This window comes from Strix aluco, chromosome 7 (assembly GCF_031877795.1).
Source record: "Strix aluco isolate bStrAlu1 chromosome 7, bStrAlu1.hap1, whole genome shotgun sequence".
NCBI lineage: Eukaryota > Metazoa > Chordata > Aves > Strigiformes > Strigidae > Strix > Strix aluco.
Window position 1 is genome coordinate 24,339,637 of NC_133937.1, and position 21,612 is coordinate 24,361,248.

Here is a 21,612-nt window from a genome sequence, read left to right on the forward strand (position 1 = left end):
CCGTATACTTATTTTTCTTCTCCCAGGCACACATGTTGGAGTTGATTCCAAATAAGTTAAAGGAGCAGTTTCTCATGTCTGCTTTTCCTCTTTAAACAGTCCCATATGTATTTTGTTGTTGTTAGTATGATTGACAGGCTTGGCATTCATGGTGGGTGGGAGAAAAACATTCTTAAAGTAAAAAGCTAGAATAATCTCATAGTTTGAATAAGTCTACAGAGAATGTCAGAAAATGGAGGCTTGCTTACAGCTATCTGTCTGGAAGTTTGATAAAATTTTGCTAATTGGTTTTGTCCTTTTTTTTTTGTTTGTTTAACAGAAAATAAAAATAAAACCATAATCAACAGAAATCATAGGGTCTGGGAGAGATCTCAGAAGATCTAGGCAGGGCTTCTGCAGAGAAGCAGGATCAAATACAACTAGGGCAAATTGGCTCAGTTTTGGAAATCGGTTTGGTAACCTGTTTTTCTAACTGAGTTCTTGGGTAAGCATCAAGTTCACCATGTCCTTACGTGGCACAGCAGAATAATAATAAATAAAATAATAATAATAAATTCTGTGTTATACTGCTGGAGGGTGCAAGAGAAAGTGCCTGTTTGCCCAGATGGGCTGGACGTGGACATCTCTTTCCTGAAGAAGCAAACCCAGTTTGTTCGTAAGTAGTTATTTAGCAAACTCTTGTTTTGTCTTTTCATTCTCAGCACAGTCTTCAATTTGGCTTCATCTTAACTGAAAAATAGGGTGGCCAAACTGGTCCCAATATACTATTATTTATCTTGTGGTGACTGCTGCTGTCTCAGCAACATCCCGATGTACTTTAGAAGTGCGCTTGTTATTCAACATCCATGTTATTAACAAAATACTGAATACAATTAAGGCCAGAACAAACTCCTATGGGTGCCTACTTGAAATAATAAGTATATTGAGGCCCAACATTTGCTTTAGTATCTTTGCAAGAATTGAAGTTGGACTGACTGTTCTGTATTTTGTTGTCCTCCTTCCCCCCTGCCCCATCTTAAAGGATGGATGTTTTCCCTTCTTTAGCTACTATCCTTTTACTGATCTACATTATATGCTGAATTCATAGCACTCAGAGTTCAAGGATAATGCTTTGCATAGTTTTTTACATAATCTGTGTTGAGAATTTCATTATGCCATTCTTATTTAAATTTCTAATCCACCTTAATATTGGTAATAAATATTCTAATCCTGCTGTGGCTACTATCAAAATTAAACATCTGTTCACAATCTTTTCTGTGAAAAGTAATTAAATACTTCAGTTTTCTCTCATAGTTGTTATTTATTCTATTTTTTTCAGCTAAGGTGGGTCTGTAATTCCCTCCTGTTTTTCTCTTACTAATATTTCAGGAACCACACTGACTTGAGTGGACTTTGGATGAACCTGTGAGTGAAGGAATTGTCACCGGCTTTTCCAGCAGTGCCATGGGTAAGTACTAAGGGAAGGAGTTTCTCACAAAAATGTTTCTGCAGAAAGTAATTGTGTACTTAGGACAATTTAGCTTAATTTCATTCTGGCATGTGCCTTCATCATTAAATTGCTTTTTGGTTTTCAACATTTGTTTTTTGGAATTTCTTGATGAAATTCTAAAAATCATGCAACAAGAAGGTATTCAAAACTACTTCTTTTTATATAGCAATGTTGTAGTAAAATTGACATCTGTTCTTACAATAGTGAAACTATAACACCAAATTCATAACAACCTTTGTGATGGTGTGACCTATCTCAGAGCTTGATTGTAACTCTGAATGTGGCAGACTCAACAATTTCCTGGTTTTGCAGAAGTGGGGATTAAGAGTTGTAATTGTTTCCATATGACAACATATACTCCAACAATGGCAACATGTACTATTGTTTTTTGAGTTGTAGTGCATTTTTTTTTCCCCTACTATGCCAGCCAATTATATGAGGCATGAAAATGGAGTTCAAGAGTCTTGGGTTCCCTTTGTGACTGAAGTAGATTATTTTTTATGATTCGGATAAGTCAATTAGGGAGTTTTTCAGAGGCCAAAGGGAACTCTGCCTGCCTAAATGCTTCATGGATCTTTGCAGATGTCCTTATTTTCTGTCCTGGTGTTTTCCTCCATGCTTGTTTCTATGAGAGGATTTAGTACTGTAGCAGGGGAAACCATAGGAAGCCTTAATATATCAATGATTGCCCAAATGTTATGAAAGCTATCATGTTGTAAAATGAACGTGTGAGGTTTGTAGATATCTGTTCTGGTTTTGGTGGGTTTTTTTTTTTTGCAGTAAACAGTATCTTTCCAGTTCCACGAACTGCATGTTGTAGTCATTGTTTTTGTGCAGTTTGTTTTAAGTTGTAATACAGAGCAATAATCCATGGAACTTCTTTGAGCACTTATCTCACAAGTCAACATAAAATTTATTGGAGGATTCTGGCATCTAGACTATGTTACTGAAAAATAATTAACTGTTTATGGTAAAGAATGAAAAACATCTATTTGCATTACTTAATTGAAGTCTCTGATGTGTAGCCCTAAACAGTAACTCTAAAATGCATTTCCTTCTTACGATGGCAAAAGACCCAGACCCAAAGAAGCCTCAAATGGATGACAATGAAACCCACAAAACCCAAACCCCAGACCCAAAAAACCTTGCTAAGAATGGTTAAGACCATTGCTATACCAAGGAGACTGTTGTTGTACACTGATTTGAAACCTGTCACCTTTAAATCACTTCCACTATATCCAGTTTGCTGCATAAATACACCCTTTCTTTTTTCATTTGTTCTTAACCCATTCCTGGGGCATGTCATTTCAGCTGAATTTTAATTATTGCCAAATGCTGGATTTTTTGTTGCTTGACACGTCACAGAGACCGGATACATGGATACACCCATTGTCTTATGGACAGTTGCTCTTTGTGTTATCGCTTGGCCTTCTAAAAATCTTTTTATATGGCTTTTGATTGTTACTTTAACCTTCTCTTTGAATCTAGCAACAGATTGAACTGTTATTCTAGAGAGATTTTCCCACATCTAACCATGCATTGAAAATGTACTTATTCTCATAGGTATTTGTTTGTAACCTGAATTTTGCACCTAGTTTTCTTTATCTTTTAAAAAATTCATGTTTTTATCTAGTACAATAAAATATAACAGTAATAAGAACCCAACCTGCTACAAAAATGACATTGTTCATTAGTAATTCTCTTTGCTTTTTTTGAAGTCTGGAATTGATGCCATAGTGCTTGGTTGTTGTGATATCCTTTGCAAGTACTCAGTATTTGCAGTTTAACTCAGCCACTTTTTTTGATTTTATTCTTTTGAACACCTTGGCAGAGCTTGCTATCTGTTCCTCTAGATTTGTGTGCTGGCTTGTATAGTTTGCACTTACATTGTATATTGTTTCTTTATAGAACCTCTCTTTTGAAATTAATCTGTGTTGACTGTTCTGATAAAATATAGGAAAATGTGTATGAACAGATTTCTGTCTGGCAACATTTATATCCATTAAAAGCTAGTAAGTGAATTTCAAAAAAGAAAAGAAATATTATTTCAGTGTCTTGCCTTATCATTTAAATACCATTCTTAGGCAGCTTGAATTTGAAAGGCTGCAGCTGGTGCTTATTTTAAATTATTTTGTTTATGTTCTTTTGATGGATTTTGTTAGTGTATAATGAATTCTTAGTTAAACACTATTGATTTCTTTGATGCTTGTACATTGATATGTGTAGAAGGTCTTGCACCATGCCCATGACTCTTGATATGAGATAAATGGAAAAATGTCAAATTAATACTTCAACTACTAGTGTGCATGCTAATGAATCATTTCATGGTATATTACAGTGGGGGATCTCAAACAAAAGTTGACCCTGTAGGTGTTGAAGACTGCCATGAAGTTAGTATAAGAATCAGAGTGGTTTGTGGGTTGTTTTTCTGTGTTTTCTTCCCAGGTCCAGAGTTCTCTGTCATTTCAATGAACTTGGCCAGCTCCAGCTAACTGTAGTTAAAGAAAATTCCAAATGTTCCTTCTAACAAATCTGCCTCAGTATAACTTCCAAAAAAGGGCTAGATTTAAATAAAGACACAAAGATGTGCATTTATTTCAAGTGGTATGGATACCACTCATTTCTTTGAGGTATAGGCACAGAGGTATGTCTCCATTCCCTACTTGCCCTGTACTTCCATGGTACTTCTTACAGCCCTTGTAACCTTTGGAACAGCCTTTGATATTTCAGTACATTCAGCGACCAAGCAGCAGTTATGTTGATTTCCACAGTGAACCAGTATTACTTGAGTTCACTGAATTGATAGTTGCTTGAACCAGGAGAACTTCAGTCACAACAGACTTTGGAGTTGTAACTGAAGTATTTGTTGTTAGGATGCATTGTTAACAGGAAATGTAAGGTATGTCATGGAAAACAGAATTGTTTCTGTTTTGAAGTGGTATTTCTTCCTGCTTAACATATAGGTTCAGAGAAGAAGGGTGGCATTTCACCCATGCTCTTCCTGAGCTGGGGAACTTAGAGAGAAGCATCAAAATAGTGCAGCACTGGTGTACAGTATCATCAGTATTATAGTGTATACATAGTATATAGTGTATATATAGTGCATATATACTATATAGGATAGTAGTATAGCAAAGTATTATAGCATTGTAGTTATGGTACAGTGTTTCTGTGCTACTGGCATGCAGGCTTCACTCAAAAACACATACCAGATGAATTCACGTAAGTCATAGTTTTAGTTCTATTTACTTAGAAGTATTGAGATAAAACTGGATGGGGGGAATAACTGGATGGGGGAAAAGGACACTGCAAAATCGAGAACCTTTCTGTATGATAGCAGAAGGTCTGAGGGAAACTGCGGTCAACTGTCATATGAAGGAGGGAAGATCTGGGAGCAGAATCTGAGATACAGACTTTGAACAAGGTGTTTATGGCTTATTGTCATAAAGAGAGCATATGGAAGGAAGGAAGCAAAAAGTGATGGTTTTGTGGAGCTCAAAGAGTTCAAGGAAGCGTGTTACTCACTCTTATGGATAAGAGGAATTGGGTGGAGCATATGTGCCAGCTGGCCAGCATCCAGATATTGTTTGGACCAAAAATAAGCAGACCTCCCTACTTCTAGTCAACAGAGCCCTGAAAATGAAGTTGGAAAAACAAACTCTGATCTTGTTAAATACAGACAGAAGAAAGGAGGAATTTAAAAGGTGAAGAAGGACCTAGAAGATGGATAGAGAAACTGAAGAGATTGGAAAGGGATGGGGTGTAGAAGTGGAAGGGTACAAAAAGTTAAAATGAGAAAAGAGGTGGTGGGGAGACAAGCTATGTGAATAGTGAATGTTTCTCAAGGGTTTTGGACTCATAAACAGAACTTTTGCATGTTTTTTGTCCTTAGCCTGCTGACATAGATAAAATTTTATGAGCAGAGTTTATTTGACAGTCAACAGAGAGAGAATATGATAAAATCTCAATAAATAAGACAGACCTTAAAAGCTGAGAGATCTATAGGTTTGGTTTGGGTTATTTTTTGATTCTGACTGCAGTATTTGGGGAGAACTCAAAAAGATATTTCAGCATATATTATGTTTATGGTAATAAATTTTAAATTAAAGAGCTATCAAGAAAAAAATGACAAAGTATTTTAAAATTTTTCTTGAGTCACACAAATTCAATTTTATGATCTTTTATTCTACCTCATTTTTATTAGTTTAGTTTTATCATTTAGGTAATCGTAATGTCATCAAACCTCTCTATCACATAGTATTAAGTGAAATCAGATCTAGGTAAAAAGATCTTATGATACAAGGAAGGTATGGAAGGAACAAACATTCAGTGACAGAGTCTTCCCCCACACCAAATCTGGAGGAGTCTTATATGCTGAATACAGTCAGAATTTAGTATGGTTATGTCCATTCTCTTTCCATTTTTCTTGTGAACTAGCTTTTGCCTTTGTCAACCTTTTTTCCATAGCTTTAACATCTCCAGTTCAACTGTCATAGAGATGCTCAAGGAAATCTGTGAATCTTACAAGCATCTTCTTTGCACAGTGCCAAAGTCACCTGTTCCAGTATGAATTGATGACAATACAGAGTTTTTTTAGTTTATTTTTCTCTCTTCCAAAGGCAGAAACCATGCTAATCATGTTAGTTTATTTCCAAAGAAATATGTTGCTTATTGGAAAAATGCTGGGGCTTCTAAATGTAATGAGGTAGAGGGTAAATAATGACACGGGATGTGCCAAAGGTTTTGTGGTACTGGTTGGAATTAGTGGATATGAGGGTAGTAGCTGACTGCTGTTTGTATGTGTCTTGCATTGCAAACAGTACCATTAAAGTATATCTCAAGATTTTTGCTGTTTCTAGAGAATATACTAGGGAATGCTGGGCTCAGTATCCATGCATATTGCAACTCAGTGGAGAAAACTCCATTAACAACTGCTCTTGTATGTTGTAAACATTCCTCTGATAAGCTTTTTAAGCATCTAGATATGAGGTGTTCAGTATGCATCCATCCACTGGAAGTATTATAAATATTGTATTTCTGACCTTCAGATTTTCTCTCTTGATCTCTAGTTAAATGATATATTTGCCAGTTTGACACTGATGACATTGTCTGCCTGGTCTAACAGTTATACCATGATTCCTTGTGATCCCATTGTCATGGGAATGATATATCTCAAATGATGAATATACTTTAAAGCAATGTGGGAAATAAACACACAGGCTAAGCTTCATTTACAAGACTTTTTGTGGCAAAATGACTTCTTCAGTGTCCAGTATAATTGATTATGCAATGTTGATGTATTTAAGAACACTGCTGTTTTATCAGATAATGTAAAGGAGGATGAGATACTATTCAGATGGATACTGAGTATCTCAATTATGGTCTTAGTCAGACTTTCCCTTGCTTTTGATTTCCCATACACTGCATTAGTGGGCTTTGCAAGACAATAAACTGAACAGTAGTGGAAATAGAAGCTATTTTCTTTCAGTGATGAATGCTTCGCTTCTCTAGAAATGTTCTCTTCTCTGGAACTAGTGAAAGTTAACCACTTCTAGAGAAGTGAACCATAAACCATATGAAGTGAGAAAGAAAAGAAATGAATGCTTAAAGCTTTGCACTCTGGTGCATTTTTTTTCACATGCTTTCTTTTGAACACACCTCAAAAGCATCCCTATCTTAGAATTCCATGCCTGTTTTCAAAAGTTGATTGGATGTATGATGTGAATGAAACCTCGATAATGTTACACACATTCCTGATTAATTGAAGTCTATCTTGATTCAAGTATTTCATGAAAAGTCAGTGGGAGTTGTTTATGAATAACCTTCATGTCGTTCCTTTGTTACTAAAAAGAAATGAAACGAAAACTTAAACATAAAAAAAATAAATTGTCAACTAAATGTCAGACTGATAAAAACCTTACCACTGACCTTCAGAACAGTGAGATTTGACTATGGTGTGATTATCCTCTGAGGTCAGAAGTTACAAATCGGATGATGCAGTGATGACTTTAGTCCTCTGCAACTTACACGTTCTGTATAACATCCCATGCCTCATTTGCCACATCTTTTCCACTGTCAGGAACATGATCTATTATTTCTGTTTTCAATTTTGCATCTTTCCATTATTGGCAGACTACAGCAGACAGATGAATTCTCTGGTAATTCTCACCTCTTGATCAGCAGCGCCCCAGTTCATAACCAAAGCACTTAATGTGCGTATATGTGACTGGCACACGAGAGTGCAAAAGATACGAGTGTGTACACTGGCCCTGATATACCTGTATCAGCAAAATGAAATGGAATGGCCCATAGCTTATAACTGATTACAGATTACTTAATGTAATTATAAAATTGCTCTTAACTGTAGTTTATCTTTCCTTTTTCCTGTTGACTTGGGTGGCTGACCTTAGTTTAGTTTGATTTACAGGTACTGAAATGATTTTTATCATTTAGAGTTAGCACTCTATCACAGTGTGTGCTGGAGACATTCTGATCCAGTGTCCCTATCACATCACTGAGATGATGCCAGCAATGTTGCTTACCCAACCACACTGACTGTGTGCAAAGTACTTAGCTTCTAGAGTCATGTTTTTGTTTCTGGTTTTAAAGAAAGCTCAATAACATGTAAGGGACAATAACTACCAAGTAGGTTTGAGATTGCATCTGGAAAGCCACACAATCACATACTAATTAAATTCTTTCCTTAGTGAGGATCTTACTTTTTTTCCCCATAAGTTTATCTAGCAAGACTTGATAAATAAATGCAGGTCCAACCAATGAGCTTTTGGAAGATTTAAGTGCTGAAAACTACTTTGCATAGAGGAGGAGTCAGTAGAGGTTCTGTTCTGGATAGACTGAACTCAGGAAGTTCATGATACTATAAATACTTTTTAAATTTTCCTTCTCATTCTCACAATAGATGAATTGCAGTCAGCTCTCTTACCTCTTGCTGTCTCTCTCACAGCATGCAACACCCTGTGAGTCAACACTCTTTGAAAGAGCAGAACAGCAGGAGAGCAAGGCCAGAAAGAATGCAATATTTCTGTGGGGGATTTCTTGGATTAGTCTCCTTCAAATTTCTTATCTGTATCCCAGGAAACTTGAGAGCACAGATACTTGGTTGTCAAGAAGCTCTCTGAAACAGAAGTAGGCTGAAACACATCACTCCTGCACAAGTGTGGTTATGAATCTCTGAGAGGGTAAGCACCATTCTAGAACACATGTGGTGGCCAACTTTGGCTGGCTCTCTGAAAGACTGGCTTCCACCCTGCTACTGATAGAGAGATGGCTGAAAAAAGAGATTCATCTGTTTGATGTGAGGCAATATATTCATAAGGATTGCCTTTCTGCTTCCCTATTTTTTTTGAGTTTCTGTCAATTTGTCTGCCTTCAGATTGCAAACTGCCTGTGGGAGTGGGGGGTTGTCCCCCTCTTGAAAGATGGGATACATCTCAACAATAAGGTGATTCTATTCTAGAAAAGCTGCCTTCTGTGTTTGCTCACCCTGTGTGAAAGACAGAGCTTTTGTATTTATGGCATTTAATTCTCTAACGCAAACATCCTTGCCTGTACTACATATAACTAGTGAGAAAATACTTTTACATTTAGTTTCTACTATTAACTCCAGTTTTAGAAACTCTTAAAAGTATTTCTGTACACCTTCATGTAGAAGAATTCTGGAGCATCCATTCTGCAAAAGTAGTCTGTCCAAATAGTCAATCTCAGAAAGAGCAAAGTTGAAATGTAGCATTTCATATAAAATTTCTCACTGATATTTGATAGCTTCATAGCAATAGAAGAATTCAGGAGAAGAGTTGATAGGAATAGCCTTCCCTGCTTCAGAAGGTAACCACCTTCTTTAAGACCTAGTGGTAAAATTTTTACCTAATAATTTGTTTTGTGGGTACGACTCTGGAAACTTGGAGAGCAAAACCAAGTGAGCAGAGCTGACCTTCCACTGTTTGATTCTTGAGCATCCTTTAATGCGCTTGTAGAGAATGGCTCTTTAGATTCTCTCTTATGTTCCCAGAGGAGATTAAAATAGTACTGGGAACTATTTATCAGATGTTATATGCGAATGTCGGTATTGAGGCTTAGTTTTTGGTGAGGGGATTTTAGTAGGTTTTTTCCTAATTCCCCAGTGGATTGTATCTGTTGGGCTGTTCGTTCACTTTGAGTGTTCTAATAAATGTTCTAAATCTCTTTTTTTACATTCACTCTCACCAAATATGCTGCAAAAAATTGTTAATCTGATTATTTTTGTTTAGAGATCTAAATTGCAAATCCATCAGAGATAAACCCACTCATTTTTTATAAACTGAGTAAGTAAAGTTAAAAGCACTATCTGAAAAAGATGCCTTCTAGCAAACTGTATTATCAAAATGGCCCCAGAACTATTCAGTTAAAGTTCAGGGAGAAGAACTTGAAACAAATGAAGTGTTTATTTCTAGAGAGGATCTTAATCCTTAGTGTGCTTTGCTTAATGTTACAGGATCTTCTGGGACAAGTTAACACTTGCCTTTCTTTGAAGTTACTAACTGAATTCTGAGGACTTTGCAAGAGAGCAGAGCACTTTTCTGGACTGGCACAGCACAAAGGCGGTGAAATCACATCATTGTTAATGGTTTTCAGTACATTTTGAGAAGATGAGTTGGAGCTAAAAAGTAGTGAAAGGGATTGATGGTAGCTGTGAATTTCGCTGTTTTGAATAATATTTCAGATAAGGATATCAACATACTTTTTTTTTCCCCCCTCCTCCCTCCTGAAACATGATGAGGACATAATGTAGCAGGGAATGTATGTAATGTAGCAGGGAATGTATGTAATGTAGCAGGGAATGTATGTAATGTAGCAGGGAATGTATGTAATGTAGCAGGGAATGTATGTAATGTAGCAGGGAATGTAGTATAAACTGTACTGAGGAATAAAATATTACAGTTGCTTAGCAGGTGAGATACCCTGTGTGTTTTCAGTCAGCACTAGGGTGAAAATAGGAACAGCAGAAGACTTTTTGAATGATGAAAGGCATTTTATGTTGAACAGCTTTTAATCTAGTGCAGCTGATCTTATATAATCTCTAACTATTAAAGCTTTCTTCTAAGAGTAGCACAATGAAGTTGTAAATCCATTCCGTGCATTATGGAATGAGTATTTTGCTATAGACTGCTTGATTTGAAGATGATATCTATATACAGTGCATATATAAGATGCAAGCATTTAATCAAGAGGAATATAAAGCATTATAATGCCATGTTGGAACAGGCCGTAAGGGGGAGTACTTAACTACTACGTTGAATCGTTAGAACTCGGGAATAGAGACTGAAAGCAGCAGCTTTAATGCAAGGCAGCTGAACACAGGTAATCTCTTCAACTCTTGTTGATAATGAAAATAAATTTCCTAAAAGAAGACTTCAGATCTTTAGAATCAAAATTAAGTCACCCCATGTATATATAAAATCAAATAGTAAATGCCTTACTGAACCAGAACCACTATAATAAGTTTTCAAAAATGGTGTGGTGTTTTTTAGTCACTTGGAAAGGAGTGTGATAGTTTCTTCATTTATTTGGTGGGATGGTTAATTTGTTAAATGTAAAATTGGAAATATTTACACATACAAAATCACTGTTTCATTTTCTTTCCCATATTTATGCACTAAACACAGGTTCTATCTGTAATTTTACCATAGATGATACACTTCTTTTATGTTGATGTTTACTAAGAGACCTTTTATTGTTACTGCTGTAACAGATAGGAATCTAGCCCACACTATACATGCATGCAGAAGACATTTGCAGCTGTGCTCATTGGGTTGTTTTGAGAGCTGTGGATAAAAAAAAAGTGCAGATTAATGACAAGATATAGGATTGTATTTTTTATTACTAACTGACACTTGGTATCAAGTGAGCTTAACATGATAGTTGATTATTAGTTTACCCTGGCAAATTCTATGTGGAAGACAATAGTTGAGTAATGTCACACTTTTGAAATAAAATGTTATATTTTGCCTTTTATTTAGAAATCTTCACGTTCTTAAATGCTATTCACACAATTTAAGCAAATAATAATTACCAAAGTTAAACAGAAATCTTAACATTCCCCTATTTATCAGCAGTGGAAATACAACAAATACCACGTGAGAGCTTTGCTCTGTACAGGTGTGCAACAATCTCTCTAGTGGTTACTTTAGAAGATATTTTCAAAATCTGCTCTTTATTGCGACCAGCATATGAAAGGGAGAGAGGTATTAAAGTGCTCAGTTACACGTTCTCATTTGTCTGCCAGGGCTGATATTCCCAATGTATATACATCACCTTTGTAAATAGAAACAATATTATGATATGCTAAATTCTGGCTTTGATACACTTTCTGGTGAATAGATGTTTGCTGATGATATTGTTTCAGGACTTAATGTTTGTTTAGTTTGAAATGAGGCCTTAAATGAAGGCTTTATTTGAAGATGATATACAGTCATTGATTGTAAGCCTAATGGATTTTCTCTCTGCTTTTGGATTGATTAAACAGTGATTTCTGAGTTAGAGAATTGGGAATAAGTGATATCGAACACAGACATTCCATGTACACTTTCATGCTTCGGTAGGTCAAGTTCAAAGAAGTGTGTCAACAGTATATTGGAAATGATACCTTAGTCTCCATCAAACCAGCTCTGAAAATGGCCAAAACGTTGAAAGAAATTTCTGTCTTAACAATGAGCCAAAGACAATTGTTGCATTTTTTGAAAGGATTACTTTTTCTTGCCAGCGAGTTTGTGTTTAAGGAAACAGGAAGTGTGTTCTCAGTCAGGGGCAGTAGTTCACATTCCTTTCTCAGGTGAACTATTCAAGTATTTGACATTCCTTCCCTTTCCCACCAAAACCAGTGATCACAAAAATATGGGAACTTAGCTGAGCTATTCTTAGCACAGAATTGTCCTCGTGTAGGCACATCATTCTTTTCTGTTGAAGTAATTGATCCAAATCATTCACTGAACAATTCTTCCTTCATTTCAGTTTAATGTTCAAACATTTGGTGGATAAAATATTGCTAGTTGTAACACTGGAATATGGCTTAAAAAAAAAAAAGTCTCTTGCTTGATTTATTTCTGGTTTATGGACAGAATGACTTGGCTTACACGCTTCAATTAAAAAGTATGAGGTGAGTTCCAGAAGAATTTACATCTAGAACAAATCCCATGAAGAATGAAATTAAATTTATATGGATAGTACCAGCATTTCTGGGACGCACATAAGGGTCATACAAGTAATCACACTGGAATTTAATTGTCACGTCTTAAAAAAGCATGCAATGTGTTCAGCCATTATGTAAGATATTATGTTATAATATTCTTGCCTGGATAGTATATTAATAAATAGTTGGATAGAAAGAAAATGTGCCCCAGATTAGCGTACACCTTCAATCTATGAATCCCTCAGGAAAAAGTTGCTGTCCTGAAACTTTGGCAATATAGGACTGCTGTCTCCAAGAAAGTAGTACCAACTGAATCATAAGTGTTTTCATCTTTTGAGCATTTGACCTACCCAATACAGACAAAATTTTTTTTCATTCATAAAATGAAATGTGCATGCCCATGTGTACACACCAATATGCAGGTACCAATCATGATTTTTCTGCACCAGTTCCAGAGTAAAGGGCACTACTCTTCCCTAGCTCTTACTGAACTCTTCCTTGCTTATTTAGACTTCTGAAAATCTTAAATGAAAATCCCTTATTGAAACACAAGTTCTTTTGCCATCTATTTGAGTTAGTTACGCTAGCTGAAGCAGAAATAATGCAGAAGCTGGCCTTAAACCAGGAATGAAAACGGAAAGTCCTCAGTGTAGAAATCACAGTACTCATCTTAGTCTTCTTTTTCATGAAGACTTCAAATAGAGATTCATAAACTCATAGGTGTTATGGTTGTAAGTGACTAACAGTCATTATAGAGTGCGACCTTTTGCATAACAGAAATTATGATTTATGTAAACAAATTCTTGCTTTATATCCTATGACTGTGATTGAACTGAAGTATATAGTTCATAAAAATATCCAGCTTTGATAAAAAGTTTCCAGTGTTTGAAAATTTGCCGCAATCCTGCTGCACAGAAATTGATGAAGGTGAACGGATCACATGTGCCATGTATTTCTTGTGAGATCTTGAATTTATCAAGATAGCTACATATTACACCATATCAGTCCAAATACATCCAAGTCTTAAGTATATCCCGTTATGCTAGTCTTGATATGCCACGATATGACTATTAAAAATCAAGGCCATAGTTAAAGAAATGGCTGCAAATTCTTTAAACAATAGCATATATTTAAAAGAAACCAAGCCACAAACAACCCCCACCCCAAACACTGTTCAGCGCTGTTACGAAAATCAGGAGATCCAACATATAATATATAGAACTGCTTCTCCTGAGGTTCCTATTGCTTATGCCCATTTAGGACTTTGTGTTTACAAAATCTAGCTAAACCAGTTAATGTCACCAGCAGAATGAGGTGAAATAAAGCAGTGGGATCATGTCCTTATTGGCATTGCACCTAACTGGTGTTTCTCCAACAGTGCTAGTGTTCTGCTAAATTCAGCAGCATTACCTCTGAGATATTTAATTAAGACAGGGACTTCTATGTTGACTTGTCTTTTAATCACCTTTTGGAGAATGGAGGCATTTCTTTTCAGTGAATTCTAACTACATAATAATACCATCTTGAGCAGAGCAACCAGTGCTGTGTTACAGAAAAATCTGGAAAAAAAGTTCCAGGAGAGGAAAAAACTGGTAATAGATTAAATGCTTTGTTTAAAGATTTGTGATTTTTTTTTTTACTTGTCATTTAAAAATTATATTTTAAAATAAAAATAACCCTAGATTTAAAAAGAAAATAATGTATTAGGAAAACAAGTATTCTGAATTTGCTTTAAGTTGCCTGGCTTCACATCAAAAAACCCACATTGTTCAACTTAAAGTGAATGTGGATATTTTTGGATAATTGATACAAGGAGTTTCATTTTTGGTTGAATGAACACTTTAAATCGCAGAGAAACAGTTTGGTTTCATTTCATGGAAAACATGCTGGCTTTTCCAATCAAATATTTCTTTCAACAATTGTTCAGTAAATGAACTGAAAACATTTTCTTTACCTGCTCACATTTCTACACCATGTATGGTCCTCTGCATTCGGTATAAAGCACTTGCCAACATGAATGCACTAATTTGCCCAAGAACTATATTTAATTTGGAGCCTACTAGGGTCATTTTACAGGATGAAGAAAAGGGTTAGAATGAGATTAAATAGAGAAGAGATGCAAAAGTTCAACTGAGAGTTCTGCAGAGGGAAATTATTGCTTGTATGACCACAAAACCAAGCCAGGTGGCTGCTTCTGAGTCAGGTCTGACTCCAGTCTGTCAGACACTGTTAGCCCAAACACAGCTGTTACCTCCCCACACCTAACGCACTTATACAAACAGGAAAGTTTCTTTATTTTCACAGGAATTAATTAGCCATAAACCCATTTGGTAATATAGCTAAATAATCCCAGCACTCCTGAGCCCTGCTACCCTAATATTGTCCATATGCCCAGAATTGCTAGCCCCGTTGTGTTTTTAGACATAGGCCTTGGGATTGTATTGAATTCAACTCTTAACTCTACTGAACTCTAAAGATTTAACCTATTAACTAATGTTGAAAAATTATTCCTTTTAGCCAAAACCCAAGCACAGGTTTCAGACCCTTGCTCGCATCAGTGCTCGATCAATTTTCTTATTTCTAAACTTAGTCTAAAACTCTGGCAAATGAGCTCTATTTTCCCCAAACCTAATAATTATCCTAACCTGGTTGTTGATATATTGCATCACCCATAATAAATGGAGGCTGCTGTCTCAGACTAAATCTAGTCTGGTGGCCCCTTTGATACTGATACCTAAGTATATGTTATCTGACCTTGTTCTGGACCCTAGCCCTTATCCCAAAATCAGGGTTTCTTATCTTAGCTACCCTAAGTCCAAGGTTATCCTTACTACCTTTGTTTGTAGCCATATTGAATACTTCTTCTGGGTAAGTACAGGCCAAACTTAAACCCTAATATATATTCTGAACCTACATCAACCCCTTTTTATTTCCTCTTGTGTCTTTCAGCTATAGTCGTAACCTTTATCCAAAACATCACCCTAATCTATTAACATGGCAAAGCAATATTTATTATCCAAAATATCATGGCCTGGGAGGTAAAATTATGTGAAGAGCACTAAATTTGGCCTAAGTGCAGCCCTAACCTTACCTTATCATATCCTGCAGAAACCATTGCCCTTAATTTCTGGTTGACACTGCTTTGGTCATTCCCCTGTATTTAGAGTGGGAATAAAAGCTGTTCCTCAGTTCAGGGTTTGTATATAGATGGGCTTTGGTTTACCTTTCAGCTACAGAGTTAAGACAGTATCTCAAAAGATTGTGGGGCCAGATACTTATATCTGGGGGTGACAAGATTGCTGCTTAATAATTTGCAACACAGGCATTCTTAAATGTGTAGGGCTTAAGCTTGCTGTATTTGAGTCCTAGCACTGCACTGAAAAACTATTACGTGTTCTCACAGCTGAAAAAGTTTGAAAAGCAGTGATCTAAATGGAAGGTGAACGAGTTTGGAACTTCTAGTCACTTGTGAAAATAAAAAGCCTGAAGAGTGCTGAGTATGCCACTCGAATTTACATATGTGCCTATTCTGAAATGTGAGGAATGGGGAGAGTATCGACTACTTTTCAGGCATATTCAGCACGAATTAGTGTGAAAAGTGATATATAACTGTTCAGGTGTATCCAGTTTATTTATAGTACCGAAGCAATCTTAACAAGGTTGAGTGTTTTTAATGTGTCTATTTAAATGGATGCCTGTAAAATGTGGCTTCTCAGGAAAGAAAGCAACAGGACAGACCTTCAATCTTTGCTGTAATGAGAAAATATTCTCAAATTTAACAAGAAAAGAAAACCTGAGCAATCACTGGTTTAATATATTGCTAAAATCTTTCTTGCTTGCTCTGAAGATGATTGAGGAGGCTGTATAGCCTTTTCTAAAAAGTCAGTCATAAAGCAACTGGCTCTACCATCATATTAATTAAGTGCCTTCTCAGCTGATTCTTCTAACCTCAGATTGCTCAAGCTTTGTAAGAGCAAGGTTTTTCAAGTTTTCCTTGGTGGTTTAGAGAGTCAGGTGCAGCAGTCAACTTCTTTTGGCTCAGATATTTTACAGAGAGGCTGAGTTGTAAGTTTTTTATGTCAAATGTATAGTATTGGGTTGTGAGTGACAAGGTGGTAACAAATTGTATCTCCATTTGTTGTATGTACTACATATTTAAAGTAGTTTAATTTTGTGAGTTTAATGCTCCATTATTTTCCTGATAATTTTGACTCAATGAATCTACTAAATTGCTGTGCCAAGCAACGTAAAATAGTCTTGAGAACATGTTATGAATCCAAACACATACAATAGGACTGAGTATGACTGAAGAAGTACTGTCAGTTACATTTTTTTTCCTGCATGATCCTTTAAAACAAACAGTTATCCTCAGTTTCTAGCCCTTATGTTCGCCCTTTTAGGTTGTACTGCTGTTTGTTTACACTGGTGTTTGTGCTGTTGCATGCTTGTGGGTAGCGCAGCTGTGGAGGTGGCAGGAAGTGATCCTGTGGCCATTTGTTGAGTGGCAGGGAGTGTGTGCTATGGCTTTGTGTCTCACCACAAAGGCTGGTGGGGTTTGTGTTTTGTTGTCTGTTGGTTTTGACCAGTGAGTAGTGAAGGGAATATGTATAAATGCTTGCTAATGTTGAAGCATGTTTGCTTCAACAATTACTACATCCCACTATTAGAACTGTAACTTTAATGCTTTGGCAAAATAATTTTATATGGAACTAAAGAGATAAGAAATTATTTGTGTGTATATGTACACATACATAATTTACAATTAAATGCAAATGATCTAAAGATATTTTTTATACCTTTCAACTTTTATTTGACAATGTCTACTAGAGAATAGCTATTTAGGGTATTTGTTAATGGCGTATCGTATACCCTTGATATATGCCTACATCCTTGCCATCATCAACTCCTTCCTACTCAGAAACCATTCTCCTGGACATTGTTTTCCACTCACTGCAGCAAAGTGACAAATACGATTTCCTCTCATATTCTCTTCCTCAAATGTGAAATTCTTTATTCCCTCTCAGAAACATCCACTTTCACAGTCTGATTTAGGTAGCTCCTTTAACCTTCCTCTATTGGTATTCATTAAGAAATATTTACGTTAGGTTTCCTTTCACAATGCTGTATGCAACCAGAACAGTAAGGGCTGTTGCAAAGTTGGTCTGAACCTTTTCTTCCAGCTGCCCAAGCTGAACATAATCCTGCACAGTCATCCCTCCCCTCGCCCCCCTTGAGTTTTCAACACCTGTACAATGTGCAGGAAAGGATCAAATAGACACTTCACTGGTATTTAGGTTGTGTGAGTTAAAATGACTAGGAAGCCATTGAGTCTGCATAAAGGGAAAGATACACCCTACATATGTGTGACATAGAGTTTTCTGGATTTACTAATGTATGAAAATATACATGGATTTTCCCTCTGCAGGTTGTGCAATATGACACATATTTTACCTTATTAGATGCCTACGCAAGATAATGGACTGACTGACCAGATTTTCTGTAGATAGAAAACCATACTCTTAGCAAAATATGATTTTATCAATGTTAACTACATGGTTCAGTGATTATGACACTTATATACACAACTTATAATTCTTTAGCCAAATCTGTGTATGTAGTTTCTATATTGTGTCCCATTTTGCTTATGTAAGCTTTTTCTTATAAGAGACATCTTGGACTACTTTCGCATACATTTAAAAGCATGACTCCATCTTATATCGTTATTTTAGTCTTAGTAGTTCACTACTATTGAAGTATCTTCCTCTGCAGACCTTTTCTTCTTGACATGATTTTGATACGCATTCACTTACAGCTGTCAAAGTTGTAGTCTGTGTATGTTGTTATACCCATGGCTTCCTCGTTCTTTGAAGGTTATTGTGCAATTGCTGTGCATGTTATGTTGAAATGTTCAGGTGTTCTATGCAATGAGTCTGTACAGCACAGACTGGTGAGTAAGACTGTATGAGAGAAAAAGCAGTATTTTCTTCAGTGCTTCATGTAAGTAATCAGTGGTCTGGCCTACGTACCAAAATCCACAGGAGATTTTCTCCAAATCCTCCTACTTGACTCATTTGCTTCAGACAGTGAAAGCTAAGTGATAGATTGGTGTCACTTCTATGGTGCTTCAATCAAGCTTGTAGAAGAGCAGCCTAGAATAGCTGGAAATGAGCTGGTTGGGTTTTGAAAATACGTATGTAGTAATATTGTCAAAATAATTGTTCATGGCTATATAACTTTGGCATCTGCTCGTACCTGCTCTTCATAACCATTAACACAGTATCAGATTTAGGCCTTTTTCTCCTCTAATTTGGCCTGATTTTACATCTTCATAATTCCACATATTTCAGCACAGTTAAACGAAATAGAGGCTAAATTTGTCTGTGTAGCATGCTTGTATTCCTGACATTTTGAATTCTAGTGCATTGTAAACCTCATAATGATCTGCCAACAGCAAAAGAAAACTGTGATATTGAATTGTGTCCTTAATAACATCACGAAGTGATGTCTTTAAATTATAAATAGCATGTATTTTTAGTAAATTCTTGAATAAATTGTTGTAACAGAACAGCATTCACAAATAGATTTACCTGCTTTATATCCTTCCTGCTGTCATGCTTCATAATATATGATAATAATTAGTTTAGTGTAGGAATAGAAAACCAGAAGGATATAGGAAACCTTAGTGGAAGAAAGATGTTGAAGCTTTCTGACAGAAAGTTCTTCAGTACGGTGTGGTCTTCTGATTTGTCACTTAACTATTGAATTGCCATCTCCATTCATAGTTATGTGATAGTACGTTTTCTGACTTTTCACATAGCAGAAAATTAGCTTTAATTTCTTAAAACAGAATCCTCTCTGCAGCAATAAACACAGGAAAGTACTTCAATTAGGTGGAATAATACTGTCTCTTTGAATGGTATAAAGATGTGTCAAAACTTGTGACAGAATTTCCTAATAAGCACATATGCATCATAAAATAATGGCATGAGATTTACATCTGTGATTTAAGGAGTCAGAAAGAGGGCTTTAAATGCTGTCCTCTCAAAAATATCTAGGGACAGTGTGGTTTTCTTATAAAGATTGATAAACTTATGTTCATGGTGAAGTATGCAACTCTATGCTGGGACAGAGCTTGTAGGGACTATTGCAACTCTGAATTGACTTAGTAATATTGAATCTTCTGCAAGATGAAATGAGGGAGCAAATTTTGATATAGGCTGGAAAAGAAATTGCCAGTGGCTTTGAGAAGTAAATTTTTATGCAGCTGAAAAAAATTAGGTTTCATTGTAGTGAAGGTAGAGTCATCAATCCACACTGCAAAATAAAAAATATTTCAGTATTTTGCGATACTCTAGGCAGCTGCCAAATTATAGGTGAAGTCAGTAAGAAATGGAAAGAATCCTTTTGTGGAAACTGTATCAAGAGTGGGTTTGTATTAAAAAAATCCAGCTGGATAAAGCAAACTTTCCTGCTATGAATTAATCACCCAGCTAGATTACTTCTGCTGTAATTAGTTCTACATTAGTTGAACTCAGAACCTCAATAAATCAAAAAAGTGAGAATTCTGCCCCATTCTACTCTGTTTTCTAGCTTCCTTCAGCTCAAATTTCTAGAATAAAAAAGCTTCTAACTGATTTTTCCTTCACCTGCAAAATTCACACGTCACTCAGATGAACATCTGTTTTGTTTTCTCTCTGGAGATAACACAGAGATATGTGTAATCCTCATCAGCAATTCTTTCAGCTTCTCTGATGCTGGTTCTGACTTTTTTTTTTACAGCTTATTTCAGTGGAGTGTGCAGAAAGAGCTCTGCCAGGGCTCACCATGCTGTATGCCAGGACTCACCTTACTGTTGCTTTTGGTCAACAGCCAGAAAGTGAGATAAACTTTCTTATCTTGGTGTCATTCACATAAACTTTTGAGAGGACAAGGGGACATACTGCATAATATTATTCATAAGTTTTTCTTCCCTTTGCAACAACATTATCTATGGTACTTATTCAAATTTACTCTTCTCTTTTATATCACCTGGTCTGATTATCTCCTCAGCTTGATGATGTGGGAACTGCAAGCCAAGGAAGCTTTCCTCTACTACTGAAAATTGAGTGTATAGTTGAAAGCTTTAGGTGAAGTATGTCAATAGCCTTTTCCTGTTTTTCATTATTTTGACTTAAGTACATCTATATTTATTAAATGCATCATGCTTTACTATTTGTAAGTGTAGAAGGTATAAATCTCACACATACTGCTGTTTGTAGATTCTGTAATGTAAGTAGGTCTAGAACTGCATTTGCAGTGTTACTGAAAGATGCATCAATTCTACCATTTAGTAACTGTCATAACAACTAATTAAAAGAAGATACACGATCAATTTAGCTGCTATATTAGCAGTGTCCTACTAGAGGAGTGGGGGAAGAAATAAGGATTCTTTATGGCAGAATGAAGGTGACAGGATAAGAATTTTTGTATAACATTTCTAGCATTGTTTTTTTACATAAGAAATTTCTGAAATGTCCACAGGAACATTATTTGGTCATCGTTGAGAGAAGTAATCTTTTCAGCTGCTTAAATATAGGTCATGCAACACCATTTGTGTAGCTCTTCATCTCTGAAAGGTTGTTTGGTATTTGTTAATTAACAGAAACGTCCTTAATACTGGCAATGAGATGAGATGCTTAACTGTCAAAAGGACCTGCCTGACTGTGTATATTGATGGGATTATGCAGATATGTCTCTGCTTGTTGCTGAGAGGTTCACAGGGCTCTCATGAGACTACAGTATAAAGAAAACCATTGATGCACCAGCACAAAAAATCAGAGTAGTCCAATAACAATCACAAGGTGCAGCAGCTAACATTAGCAGAGTAACAAAAGAGAGCAATTGTAAGCCTTGTTACTGAACAGAGACTGAAGGAAGAGTAAAAAATAATTGTTTCCAG

General features: G+C 36.0%; 1 protein-coding gene across 1 annotated transcript in view; it reads left to right on the top strand.

Moving 5' to 3' along the window:
• The first annotated feature begins 548 nt into the window (after nt 1-548).
• The window catches only part of DNTT (DNA nucleotidylexotransferase), a 127,846-nt gene continuing 106,782 nt past the window's right edge, over nt 549-21,612 (top strand). Inside the window, exons 1-2 of the mRNA XM_074831004.1 lie at nt 549-655; nt 1,369-1,447. The gene's annotated coding sequence lies outside the window, so the exon portion shown is untranslated. The remainder of the gene's footprint in view (nt 656-1,368; nt 1,448-21,612) is intronic.